The 12994-nt window shown below is 35.8% G+C and overlaps 1 long non-coding RNA gene across 3 annotated transcripts in view; it reads right to left on the bottom strand.

The window, feature by feature from the left end:
- Positions 1 to 12994, bottom strand: part of LOC111093793 — a 122287-nt gene that overhangs the window by 25252 nt on the left and 84041 nt on the right. Inside the window, exon 1 of one of the 3 annotated variants that reach the window (XR_005383267.1) lies at positions 5416 to 5526. The exons of the other annotated variants lie outside the window; for them this stretch is intronic. This is a non-coding gene — a long non-coding RNA (uncharacterized LOC111093793). Of the gene's footprint in view, positions 1 to 5415; positions 5527 to 12994 lie in introns of those variants that run through there. 3 annotated transcript variants of the gene reach the window in all.

Raw genomic sequence — 12994 nt, 5'->3', positions numbered from 1 at the left:
GTAAGAAACTCCCCAACTGTTTTTCAAAAACAGTTATATCATTTTATATTCTCACCAGCAATATCCTCACCAATATTGTCAGTTGTTTTTGTTTGTTTTTAATCTTTGCTATTCTAATAAATGAATAGTGAGATCTCATTGTGGCTGTAATTTGTATTTCCCTACTAATAACAATGTCAAGCATCTTTCTGAGTCTTCAAACTTTGTTCTTCTTTTTCAAAATTGTTTGTCTATTCTAGTGTCTTTGTTTTTCCATATAAATTCTAGAATAAGCTTGCTAATTTTATGTAAAAAGTACTACAGAGGTTTTGAATGTCATTGTATTGACTACATATATCATGTTAGAAGAATTACGATCTGAATCAAATTGGCTCTTTCATTCATGAATATGACATATCTGTCTTTGAGTTTTTCCATCAGTATTTTCTTGTTCTCAGCATACAGATCTTGAACATGTCATAAGATTTATACCTAAATATTTCATTTTAAGGTGCAATAATGATATTTTTAAATTTCTTAATTACTAGTGTATCAACAATTTAATTTTCAAAGATGCTTCAGGGCTAAAAATGAGAAGGGTGAACAGTAAAATGTCAATAAGTATTTTTGGTTTAGTGAATAAATGAATGAATAAGTAAAATGAGGGAAAAAAACAGAGTAAGAAAGCATCTTTGAGTTTTAGAGAAGGCAGTAAACCTAAGGAAGTAAAGGGGCAGGATGTCTAGTTTCCTTTTTTTTTTTTTAATTTTTATTTTTATTTATGATAGGCACACAGTGAGAGAGAGAGAGGCAGAGACACAGGCAGAGGGAGAAGCAGGCTCCATGCACCGGGAGCCTGACGTGGGATTTGATCCTGGGTCTCCAGGATCGCGCCCTGGGCCAAAGGCAGGCGCTAAACCGCTGCGCCACCCAGGGATCCCGGATGTCTAGTTTCCATCCTGATATTATTCAATTGTCCTCTGGAACTTAGTTCATGTTTCTCAGGTCTTCAAATATGTGTGTCCTTGACATTCAGTCTCAAAGGATATGTAACTTACTGGTCTGGTCTTAGACCCACCCCTAGTCATTTTATGTCAATCCATCCCATTTTAGTTTTTTCATTACCCTTTCTATTGCCTGACCTCTTCTTCTCATTGACTTATTTGATTATTTTTGGTCTTCTCTCACTAAGTTTTGTTTATGGTTATACAAAGAACTTAGAACAATGTCTGACACATAAAAGTTATCAATATGAATTATTGGAAAAAAAAAAGAAGGAATAGATGCACAGATACAGGCATGAGCTGTAAAAATAACCATCTTTAAATATAACCCCCCAAAAAACATTTAAAAGAATAAATAATTTCATAAAGTACGAGGAATAATTTTTCAAATGATGCAAGACCTTCATGGAAGAAACATAAAGTACCTATTTTTGGCATACAAAAAGCACTCAATAAATACCATATCTGTGACTGAGAAATTCAAAATCACTAAAGTTATCAATTTGTCCTAAATAAAATTAAATAAATAAATAAATAAAGCTAAATAAAAGGCATTGTAACTCCCAAGACCAGCACCGGAGTGAGGACAGTGAAGCATGTGAGAACTTTGATGAAGGCTGCAGAGTTTAAAAGGATACAAAATAACCCTCAGTAATCAATATAAATAATGTTTTAATGCAATATTTTTTAAAAATCAAAACTAATGCAAAAAGTGATTATTATAACTAAGTATAAAATTTTTCAATGAAGAATAAAAAAACAGGATCAGTCTTGATTTTCCATTTTGCCTCTACCTCCAATAAGGCTTGGCATTGGCACTATTCCTGATCCAGTGTTCATGAACAATGTTGATATTTTCTCATTCAGGGTACTTTTTGTATTAACATTTTATTTCTGAAATATTACTTAACTTGATTATTTTGCTCTTGAAATTAACGCCTTGTTTGCATCATTTGACTTATCCTAGTTTTAGCCAAGAAATTTCCACAGAAACCACATAGGATTTTTAAGTAATTTATCAAACCGATTCACGTATATAAACTTCAGAATATAGGTCTGATAGGAGCCAGAAGGCATTGAAATTTAAGAGCCAGGCCATCCTTGCAAGACCTATCAATTAGCTCATTATCACAGGTCAGGGTAGAAACATTCTCTAACTCAGGAAGGACAGAGATGAGGCACAATAACTGGAGATGGGAATGGAGGGAACTGGACAGAGCAGCAGGCACTGAGGGAATACATGTGAAGCAGCTTCTGCTAAAAGAAACCTCCAAGTGGTCACACAGATCACACACGTGGCCCAGAAAAACACAAAAGGGACCTGACCATGTACACCCCCCACCCACACACACACATAGGGAACAGTGTGGATGGGGGACTTGGAAGGTGGGGCTAGAGTCCCAGTTACTTGCCTAGTGGATGTCAAGAAGACATGGGTATGTTTATGGCTCTCCAGGTCTGCTCATGCAACAGCAGGACCAAGTAGATTTACAGTACACATCCCTAACCAATCTCCTTGGACAGACCTTTGCTGTGTGGTGGCTCTGGATGGGCCCCTGGATTTGACTCACTTTTATTTCTTGACTCCTACTCTGGAATCAACTCTATTCCCAAGATAGCCTGAATCATGGGTTCATCCTTTTCGGTTTTCCGTTCCTCCCTGCCCTTTGGCACCTTACCTGGACAATTAACTCCTCCTCCCCCCTTAATCCCTAACACCATCTCTGAGCTGGTTTCTCTGTCCCAGTTGTAATCTTCACCCACTCCCGTTTCTGATTCCTCACAAGAAGTCATACACAGGAAACTATGACCTAGAGAGGAAGAACTATATGTATTTCCCCATCCAGAAAGTGAAATGTAAAAATTAATTTATAGAAAAATAGACTCTTACTTTTGTTTTAAATCATGGGACTTAAGCTACTGCTACCAAAAAAAAAAAAATTAAGATGAATTAAAATTGAAGAGAAAGACTAATTTTATCTGCTATTAAATTGAGTATGAATTTTTAAAAGATGCTAGGATACAGAACTTCTACTGATTATCAACACTTAATGCTAATACATTTCTGAGAAGCAACCACGTGCAACAAGTGTAATATTCATCACAAAACTGAAGAAAAGGTGTCTGCAAAGGATTCTTCCCCCCTCTCGTTTGGCCCTGCCAAACCCTTTTCTAAAGCCTCTTAAAAACATGAGAAAGACAAGCAGACTGTGCCTTTTCTATGGTCAGATGAAATCCCTGATTTTCCTAAATACTACAGCATCTCTATCTTAACAAGGTAAAGCTCTTACATTGTGATACTTAAGCCATATCAGTGAAAACTGACATGATTAGCACACTCCTCACTACCCACATCTGCAAACAACACTGTAAAACACACACACACACACAAAACCACTGAGGCTGCACTGACCCTCTCAGCAGTAATTTTACCCATTTTCCTACCTTCCCCCAAACATGAATAATCTCATTTTTCAGTTATTACACATTTATTTCTGGTGGATTCCTCTCTGATTAAATTAACCTTATCAAATGAATAACAGTTTGAGAAATACAAGTTACACAGCGAGTGCAGTTACAAAGATAGTGTCCAGAGGAATTTATTTTCCAGTGTTAATTTTTTGCTTGACATAAATTGCTAGCACAGGTCCTGTCATAGTGCCACGCCTAAGCATGCTGGATGCTTTATGATGCCTTATCCGTGATGCCCTGAGCACACTGAATTGCTTATTATATTTTTCCCTATTTCTGACCCCAAAAGAAAGATTTTTATATATTTTCTGTTTTGGGTGGTTTTATATGCTTGATTCTATCAACAGAATAATGATAATGCATTCTGTAGGTCATTGTTTCCTTTATTTTTTATAATCCATTCAAGACAGCCCACACAGTTTCAATTAAATAATTCCAGAATCACAAGACAAGAGGTAACATTGTTTATGTAGAGACTGGGCTGGGAATACTAACAAGCTTGGTGCATCAATTCATGGTAACATCCTATAATTCTAAAGTTCACCTTGAAGTTTGCATTGCATTTGGCATTCTATTTAAATGTGTGTCTTTGTCAATGGAGAGCATGCAACTTTTTACTTCATTCTATTAGTAATCCTTAAAGACCAAAAATTAAAGTCAATGCCAAACCAGAGTTTTGTCAATATGCTCAATTTCCCAGGGGCATATATATTTTGGGCCCCCAATACTTTTCTTTCTTAATTTCTTTTCTTTACTAATGCATTATAAAATTATATGCAGGTACACTTTCTTTAAGATGCAAAAATTAGTCTCCCAGAAAACATTTCAATAGGGCAATACTTTTGCTTTCTTATTGAAGGTGTTTTAATGGATTCACATTGACTAAATAATCATGATAGCTTTAAATTGTGATGGATGGTAGGTATAGAAATCTTCCATTGGAGTTTTAAATATTATTCAAATTTGGCAATATGATACAGATTTACTATCACACACATATATTTTTTTCAATTCAATTTAACTTCTGTCTTGTGCATTTCTATGCCTTACAACATGAAATCTGCTCAGTACAGATTCCCATTCTTTTTTCAAAATTTAAAGTGACAAACTCTTTTTCATTGATAGTAAGGTCAAATCTTCATAGGTTATGGTGATAATAATATGAGATTACTATATCATATAGTCAAATATTCAAATATATATGAAGCACCAACCACATGTAATGCTCAGCCATAGGTATTGGAGCACACTACTTATTAACTAAACAGAAACTCTTTGAGACATTATAGTTGGTGGGGGGAGCAGAGAAAAAGTAAGTAATATTTAATATATAGTGTGTTGTAGAGAATTAAGTGCTATAAGAAAAATAAAGCAGGGAAAAGATATAAGGTCTACAGGAACAAGTTTCAGTTTTCAATAGGCCAGAGTAAGAATTACGAAATGATATTTTTAAGTAAAAACCTGTAGAATGCATGGGAGAAACCTATCTCTGAAGGGCAAGATAGAGAACAATAGGGCAATGGCTCTGAGATACATTTGGCATGTTTGAATAATAGCAAATAGGCCAAGGGGATTGAAACAGAATAAATAAAAAGGAAAATAGTAGGAGGAAAAGCCAAAGAGATAAAAGGTGGAAGTGGTGAGCATATGATGTGACACATCGTATTCTATATAGATGACGCTCTCTGGAGTTGTTTGTTCATGAAACCTCCAAGTGGGCTGCATGACATAGGACTTGGTGGGGTCCCTCACTGAATTTGGCTTTTACTCTGAGTAAAATGAAAAGACACTGGAAGATTTTGAGCAGTACAGTAAAATTTTGTGACTTAAAATTTAGTGGGATTACACTGGCTACTTATTTATTTCCTTAGGAATAGACAGAAGAGGGACTAGAGAGGAAACCAGGACTCCTAATAGAAGGTAAGTGAAATAATCCATGCAAGAAGTGGAGATGGCTTACCTGGGAGAAACAGAAGTGGAGGTCATGAGAAAACACTGAAATCTAATTATATTTTTCAAGATTTGCTGGTTGACTGGAAGATGAGAAAGACGAGTCAAGGACTACTCCACTGTCTTTGGCTTGAAAACTGAGAATAAGAGTACAGTTGCCATTACTTAAAGTGGGAAAGATTGCAGGAAGAATAGCTTGCAAGGTGGAAAGTTCTGAGCTCTTTTTTTGGATATTTAAAATGAGATGCCTGTGACCAAGTAAAGATGTAACACAGACATTTGGATAATGGTCTGAAATTAGGGAAAAGTCTGGAGTTGGAATACACATTTGAGAGAATACATTTATGAAAGAGAAGATATTGAAACAGAGAACCTGAAGGACTCTATAAAAGTAGAAAGTAGGAGCAGCACCCCTACTTTACACAAGCATCAGAGTGCAAATAGTATATAACCTCCTTGTAAGGGACAAGGAGTTAAAGATTTCTTTAGGATAGACAAATATCTGGGTGGCTCAGTGGTTGAGCGTCTGCCTCCAGCTCAGGTTGTGATCCCAGGGTCCTGGGATCAAGTCCCCACATCAGGCTCTCTGCCTAGAGGCTGCCTATGTCTCTGCCTCTCTCTCTCTCTCTCTCTCTCTCTCTCTCTCTCTGTGTGTCTCTCATGAATAAATAATGTCTTTTAAAAAAATTAAAAATAAGATAGACAACATTTAGAAAGGACCAGGTGAGAATGACCAGACAAAGGTATCATATGTGTATTTCAGACCACTGGCACTAGACATCTCGCTACCAAGACCCCCTAGCTACAAAGAATAACACTGGGGCCTTTATCTTTGTTCTAATCAGTTCCACTATGCCTAAGAGGACATGTACCCCAGACCACAATCCTCAATAAAAACCCCAGGCCCTGAACAAAGATAAGACTCTTGCTCCTTTCCTTCTCAAGTCTTCTGGACCTCCATTCTATATCTGCTTTCTCTATATCTTCAATAAACTCTGCTTTCATTTCCTTCTGGTCATGTTTTATATCTATTGTATGTGAAGCCAAGGACCCTCTTGGGGCTAGTCCCGTGGGACCCCCTTTTTTGGGTCCTCGGACCCAAACTGCTGACATCAACATATAAGCTGTAAGATTAGATTAATTCATCCAAAAAAGTATTGAATATACTTTTATAGGATCCAGAGGACCAGATTGTTGCCTCAGCTATGTGGGTTTGAATAACTGATTTAATTTCACTGTGGCTCCAGTTTCACATAAGTAAAATAAGAAATATATTGCCTCTTGTATACCATAAATGAATTGTGAAAAGGAAATAAGATATCATCTTACCGTAAACCAAACTAGAAAACACAAGTAAGTATCTGAATAATTCAGGAATGCAAATATTGTAAGATAAAACTAAAGATAATTATTAATCCTTAGGTTATTGTCTCTAAGGTCCAAATCCAACTTCTATATTCTGCTTCTTCAATTCAGGGTGAGAACTCTACAAATCATACTTCTAGTAAGTTATGCAGATTAAGTGATGTTAGAGGAAGACCTCAATGGTGACGGAGAAAGAAGGGGCCTACCCTTACCCATTTGCAATGTTTGGCTTCCCTGTGTGTATCTTGTTTCTGTCAGCCTCACCTCAACCTTGCTTCTTCGGCCAAGCAACAGTGATTTTTCTGCTAGCCTCAATTGAATCAGTTTTGCGGTGTTTTCAACATTTCCAGATCTATTTTATTAGAGAAAATTTATCAGAGATTTCAAGAACCAGCCATCACTTCCCTTTTCAGAGGGCCAAGTCCTAGCCTCCCAGATCTCTCCTCTGAACTTAGAGATATCAGTACCATCTGATAAGCACTTCCAATTCTCAGGCCAGGATTTCAGCTTTACATAGTTCTTTCTGTAATCATTTGAGTTCTAAATCTCCCTTTATTCCTTTCTTCTCCTAAACCTAGAAATGATACATACATTTCCAATTGCTATTTCCATACCACAAAGGAAATGTCCTTTTTTTTTAGTTCTAAACATCTAATCAACAATTCTCTACACCTGAATTCCCTACTATAAAGTAATTTGTATGGTTCCTATCTCCTAATGATCCTTGAATAATACAATGCCATGGAACCCCTAGCATGAAGAGAGTAGATCTAAAATATTTTAAATAAAAACCTCAAAGGAAATACTTCTGAAGAATTACTCTCTGAAATAGATCCTTAAAAATAAAGTGCATATCCTTCATGAGAAAACCTAAATAAAATAAAATGAAATAATTTTTAGAAATAAATCTATAAGGACAAAATAATAGGTGAAGAGATACTAAATAGAAAATTCTGAAAAACTGAAAAGCAAATGGAAAAATGGCAAGTGGCCTAGAAAACCTGAGAATGCTAAAACCTAAGCCCCTAGGAAAGAAAAAGCACAAAAGCAAGTCAATTTACACATAAGAACCAAAGAAACATTTCAGCAACTGGAAGCAACTTTTGAGCAATGATTTCCTGGGTTTTCTTTTTGCCTCATATATTCCAAACCGAGTGCTAAAGCAGCAAGCAAACTGGAAACACAAATAAGCACAGACCAATATGCTCTCAAGAAAAGCCTTCCTAATCCAGCCAAAGACACAGAAAAGGGGCAACTTGTTAAGATTTTGTTCCTCTAAAATTAGACAATAACTCTACTGTAGCCAAACACTACAGAAAAACTATGACCCCAACCATATCTCTGCCATCAAAAGTAAAATGAGACAACTAGAATTCTACTCTCACCTAGGTGTAACAAGTCACCTCAATTCCTCTGTCAGGGAGGTGTCAATGAAGGCTAAGAAATATGGGACTTTTATCCCTACTAACTGATAACAAGATTCCCTCCTGTGGGATCAGTGAAGACCACATGGGAAACCTGGTCTTCAACCCAGGTCCAAAAGTACTAAGATATTCCTCTCCTTTCCTGCTTAGTTAGTATCAGATAAGGTCTAGTGAAGAGTCACATCTTTTGCCAACACCCAACAGTAACAAGGCACCCGCCCCCTCCACATCCCCAACAAGTATCATGGAGGTCTCACTGGGAGGCGTAATGAGGCATCTCTTCTATCCTCAATCAGAGTGGTATTAATGGATGCATACTGAAGAGCCCAATCTCCCATCCTCACTCAACAGTAACAAAGAATCACTCCCTCCCTCCATCATCAATGGACATCAAATGGGCAACCTGGACTTTTTACTCCCATCATACATGAGTAAGGTGACTTCCCTCTTTCCTCAATGGAGTGGTGTCAGAGGATGCCTTCTATACCACAAACTTAAATATGATCAAAAGTCTCACAACATAATAACCAAAATGTTCAGATTCAATAAATCACACTTACAAAAATTACAAAATTCTCAACTAGAATGAGATAAAACAATTGACAAATGCCAAAAACAAGACAGAGATGCTAGAATTATCTAATAAGAATTTTAAAGGAGGGATCCTGGGTGGCTCAGCGGTTTAGTGCCTGCCTTCAGCCCAGGGCGTGATCCCAGAGTCCCAGGATCGAGTCCCACATCGGGCTCCCTGCGTGGAGCCTGCTTCTCCCTCTGCCTGTGTCTCTGCCTCTCTCTCTCTCTCTGTGTCTCTCATGAATAAATAAATAAAATCTTAAAAAAAAAAGAATTTTAAAGGATCCATAACAAAATACGTCAACAATTATGAATATGTTTGAAACTAATTACAAAATATAAATTATCAGTCAAGAAAGAGAAGATATAAAGGAGGTCTAATGCACTTTTTAAAAAAATAACTGTAATTCTAAAACTCAATGAATAGGCTTAACAGCAAAATGGAGAGGACAGAGGAAAGAACCTGTGAACTAAAAAACAAAACAATGGAACTGGAGGGTATTATGCTGAGTGAAATGAATCAATAGGAGAAGGACAAACATTATATGGTCTCATTCATTTGGGGAATATAAAAAATAGTTAAAGGGAATAAAGGGGAAAGGAGAAAAAATGAGTGGGAAATATCAGGGAGGGAGACCGAACATGAGAGACTCCTAACTCTGGGAAACGAACTAGGGGTGGTGGAAGGGGAGGTGGGCAGGGGGTGGGGGGACTGGGTGACGGGCACTGAGCGGGGCACTTGATGGGATGAGCACTGGGTGTTATTCTATATGTTGGCAAATTGAACACCAATAAAAAATAAATTTATAAAAATAAAATAAAATAAAATAAAATAAAAAAATAAAAAACAAAACAATAGAAATTAAACAATCTGAACATCAGAGAAAAAATAAATAAGGACTTGAGAAACCTTAATAGAAGTTCTAACATTCTTGTCATAGGAATCTTAAAAGGAAAGAAGATGGTATAGCTAAAAAAATTCAAAGAAATAATGGCTGGAAATTTTCAAATTCACCAAGAAACAGAAGATTACAAATTCAAGAAGTTGAAGAAATGCCAGAAAAAATAAACCCAAAAAAATCTACACCTAAACCATATTATAATCAAACTCTGAAAACTGAAGACAAGGAAGAAATCTTTGAAGCAAGGGAGAAGAAATGACACCTTACCTCTAGGGGAAAAATAATTCACATACCACCCAATTTCTCATTAGAAGCTATGAAGGCCTGAAGGAAGTGGTACAACATTTATTAAGTGCTGAAATAAAAGGACTTCAAACCAGAGTTCTTTATCCAGCAAAAATATCCTTCAGAAATGAAGGAGAAAAGCATTCTCAGATAAAGGAAAACTAAGAGAATTTGTCATCAGCAAAACCACCCTAAAAGACTGGCTAAATAAAATTCTCTGAATGGAAAAGAATTGATAAATAAGAAATGTGCAAATTTAGAAAGAACACATAAATGAATAATAGAAAAAGAAAAATTATGGGCAAATAAGATAGACTTTTCTCATTCTTTTGAATTTTCTAAATTACATTTGACAGTTGAAGCAAAAATTGTAACACTGTTAGTGTACTATAAAGCTTCCTAAATGTTTTAGGAAATATATAAGACAATTATAGTCTACAAGGATGAGAGTAAAGGGACATAAGGAGAGGTAAGATTTCTACAGCTCACTTGAACATCAATAGACATCAGCAGATTGTGATAAGTTATGTACATATAATGTAGTATCTTGAGAAACCACTTAAAAAGCTGTACAAAAAGCTATACTAAAAAAATAGATAAGTCAAAATGGGTTTTAAAATATGTCTAAGCAATCTAAATAAAGGAGGAATGGAGCAATGAGAAACAGAACAAACATAACACTCACACACACAAAGGGCAGCCATAAGCTTTAAATTATAAATAATTACATTAAATGTAAGTGGTCTAAGTATACAAATCAAAAGGCAGGGATTGCGACTACATGACTATGCTGACTAGAAGAAAACTTCAAGCTTAACAATATAAGTGACAATATACCATGCACAGACCAATTAAAAGAAAGCAGGAATGGCTATTTAAATATCAGGTAAACTGAACTTCAGATAAAAGAAAATTACCTAGGATAGAGAAAAATATTGCATAATGATAAAAGAGTAAATCCACCACGAAGACAGAAATGCTAATTGTGTATTCACCAGACAACAGAGCTCAAAATACATAAAGTACAGACTGATGGAACTGAGAAGAGAAATAGACAAATCCACAATTATACTTCAGGATGACAGAATGATATAATTATTTACTAGACAGAAACTTGGCTAAGAATATAGAACTTAACAATGTCATCAACCAATAGAATCTAATCAACATGCATAGAACAATCCATGAGACAACAGCAGAATTTTTTTCAACTGTCCACAGTGCACATACAAAAAGAAACCATATGTTGGGTCATAAACAAATCTCAAGTATTAAGGAATTAAAATCAGGATGTGTCCACTGACAACAATGGAATAAAAACAGAAACCAACTGGGGCATCAGATTGACTCAGTAGAGATGTGACTCTTGATCTTTAAGTCATGAGTTTAAGTCCCACATTGGGAGTAGGACTTACTTTAAAAAATATAAAAAATAAAAATAAAAAATAAACCCAGGGGAAAAAAGAGTAAAACAATGAAAGACTCTTTGAGTGCCTTGGGGAACGGAATCATGTTAAAAAAAAAAAAAAGTAATAATAATGGGGCACCTGGATGGCTCAGTGAGTTAAGTATCTAACTCTTGGTTTCAGCTCAGGTCATGATCTCATGGGTGGGGGGATCAATCCCAGCATTAGCACTGGGCTCCACACTCAGGCAGAAAGGGGGCTGGGGTGTGTACACTTGAAGATATTCTTTCTCTACCCCACCCCTCGTTCTCTCTGTCTCTCTAAAATAAATAAATAAAACTTAAAAAATAGAAACCAATAACTGAAGGGTGATAAGAAAACTAAACATTTAAAAAGCCAGCAACATGCACTGAAGTAATCCGAGGGTCAAAGGGTAAGTCTCAAAGAAAATTTAAAAATACATTGAATTAAATAAAAGTGAATATACAACATATTAAAATTTGTAGAACACCACTAAAGTAATGCTGGGAGAGAAATGTGTAATACTAAGTGTTTATATTAAAAAGAGGAAAGTTCTCAAATCAATAATATAATTTTCTGCCTCAAGAAGCAAAAAAGAGTAAAATAAACCTAAAAGAAGCAAAAGGAAGGAATAATAAAGATAATGCCAAAAATAAATGAAACTAAAAACAGAAAAACAGCTGAGAAAAATCAGTGAAAGTAAAAGCTGGTTCTTTGTAAATATTTTTTTAAATAATAATATCTAACAAGAATGTCCAGAAAAAGAAAGAGAGAAGACACAAATTAGTAATATCAGGAAGGAAACAGAAGATATTACCATAGACACTGTAAATATCAAAAGAATAATTGGGAATACTATGAACAACTATCCAATGTAAATCTGAAAATTTAGATGAAATGAATCAAATCCTTAAAAAAATACAATCTACCACAACTCAAAATAAAATCAATTAATTTTAACAACTCCATAACTGGTAAAGAACAGGCTTTCGATGGTTTCGATGAAGAATTCTACTAAATGCTAAAGGATGGGACGCCTGGGTGGCTCAGTGGTTGAACATCTATGTCTGGCCCAGCATGTGGTCCTGGAGTCCTGGGGTTGAGTCCCACATTGGGCTCCCCTTGAGGATCCTGCTTCTCTCTCTGACTATGTCTCTGTGTCTCTCATGAATAAATAAATAAAATCTTTTAAAAAATGCTAGAGGAAAAGTTAACAATTTTATACAACTTCTTATAGAAAATAAGTGAGAAGGCAATGTGTCACAATCATTTTATGAATCCAGTATTATTCTAATTCCAAAGACAGTAGAGAAAGTGAAAACTATAAACCAATATTCCTCATATGGTATAGCCACAAAAAAACTTTAACAAAATATTAGCAAATAGACTTTCAGAAATACACAAAAAGAAGCATATACCACAATAAGATATGCTTATTCTAAAAGGCAAGCCTGGGGGTGCCTGGGTGACTTAGTATTTTAAGCAGCTGCCTTTGGCTCAGGTAATGATCTCAGGGTCCTAGGATCAAGTCCTGGATCGAGCTCCGTGATCAATGGAGGGCCTACTTCTCCCTCTCCCTCTGCCCCTCCTTCCCCCACTCCAGTTGTGCTTTC

Source organism: Canis lupus, chromosome 33, assembly GCF_011100685.1.
Source record: "Canis lupus familiaris isolate Mischka breed German Shepherd chromosome 33, alternate assembly UU_Cfam_GSD_1.0, whole genome shotgun sequence".
In the NCBI taxonomy this organism is placed as follows: domain Eukaryota; kingdom Metazoa; phylum Chordata; class Mammalia; order Carnivora; family Canidae; genus Canis; species Canis lupus.
The sequence above is the reverse complement of the archived record's forward strand: the minus strand, read 5'-3'. Positions and strand labels throughout refer to the sequence as shown.